The 1,034-nt window shown below is 36.9% G+C and overlaps 1 protein-coding gene and 1 long non-coding RNA gene across 5 annotated transcripts in view; one reads left to right on the top strand and one right to left on the bottom strand.

Moving 5' to 3' along the window:
* The window catches only part of LOC107755524 (glycerol-3-phosphate acyltransferase 1, mitochondrial-like), a 25,129-nt gene that overhangs the window by 19,491 nt on the left and 4,604 nt on the right, over positions 1-1,034 (top strand). The window lies entirely within an intron of this gene.
* LOC107755525 (uncharacterized) overlaps positions 1-1,034 on the bottom strand; it is a 13,166-nt gene that overhangs the window by 11,251 nt on the left and 881 nt on the right. The window contains exon 2 of the long non-coding RNA XR_001641709.1: positions 86-88. This is a non-coding gene — a long non-coding RNA (uncharacterized LOC107755525). The remainder of the gene's footprint in view (positions 1-85; positions 89-1,034) is intronic.

Here is a 1,034-nt window from a genome sequence, read left to right as displayed (position 1 = left end):
GAGCGGTTCTTCCTTTTGAATAAAGTGTTGTATAAATGCATGTCCTGTCATTATAAAACCATGCAACTGTGCAGTGGAGCAGGACAACCTCCCACCAGTCCTTGTTTTGGATTCTCATCCACAGGCAACCCGTTTTGGGCGCGGGGAGGGGCATTTTTACTGTGTGATAAGTATGAGCAGCACGGCACAGCGGTTTATATGTTTATTTATCCATAAATGGATATATATTAATTCTGCTGTTAAAAACAAATAAAGAAACAGTGTAGGAGAGTGGTTATTATGTGCAAACAGTGAGAAACTTTATATTTGTGCAGTGTGCGCATGTCAAAAAATAAATAAATTCCGATTTGAAGCTTGTGACATATAAACACGCACATCAACCCGATCACTTTATTTAGCGTTCATGTAAACACTACATTCAGATTCATCAATCGGAATGAATTCAGTCCGATTGAACCAAAAACTGTGCATGTAAACGTAGCCAGTGTAAGCTCAAACAATCAGTGTCACCGCCCACCATCTTATTAGGTTTACAATTTCAGCACAAGTGTTCGTGATTTCTGGTTACAATACATACACACACACACACATACACACACACACACACACAAAGTACAACAACATTCAAGATACAGAAAATTTGAAAAGTAAAAGAAAAGTGCAAATTAAATTACGCAAACATCTTCAATGTTTCATAACAGTTCATACAAGCTTCTTACATTAGGAACATGAATACAGTATTTCAAATGGCCCCTTATAACAATTTAGGTGAAATTCAGAACAAATAAAATTAGGGATGAGGAGGCCAGTATCGGGCCCGATACCGATACCAGTATCGGTATCGGTGCATCCCTAAATAAAATTAATATTGGCACTATAGACTAAAAGAGCTTATCGTCCTGTATTGTTTTGTGCATAACCACACTTTAATGGGGGGTTTGTGAAGTTTATTTGTTTTATCTGTTAAATTTCTGTGGATTTTATGGGAATGAGGACTGTTTTGCAACGGTGTTTACACAAATTTATTTTCTTTC

The sequence above is a fragment of the Sinocyclocheilus rhinocerous genome, unplaced genomic scaffold, assembly GCF_001515625.1.
Source record: "Sinocyclocheilus rhinocerous isolate Xijiao unplaced genomic scaffold, SAMN03320098_v1.1 scaffold140, whole genome shotgun sequence".
In the NCBI taxonomy this organism is placed as follows: Eukaryota; Metazoa; Chordata; class Actinopteri; order Cypriniformes; family Cyprinidae; genus Sinocyclocheilus; species Sinocyclocheilus rhinocerous.
The sequence above is the reverse complement of the archived record's forward strand: the minus strand, read 5'-3'. Positions and strand labels throughout refer to the sequence as shown.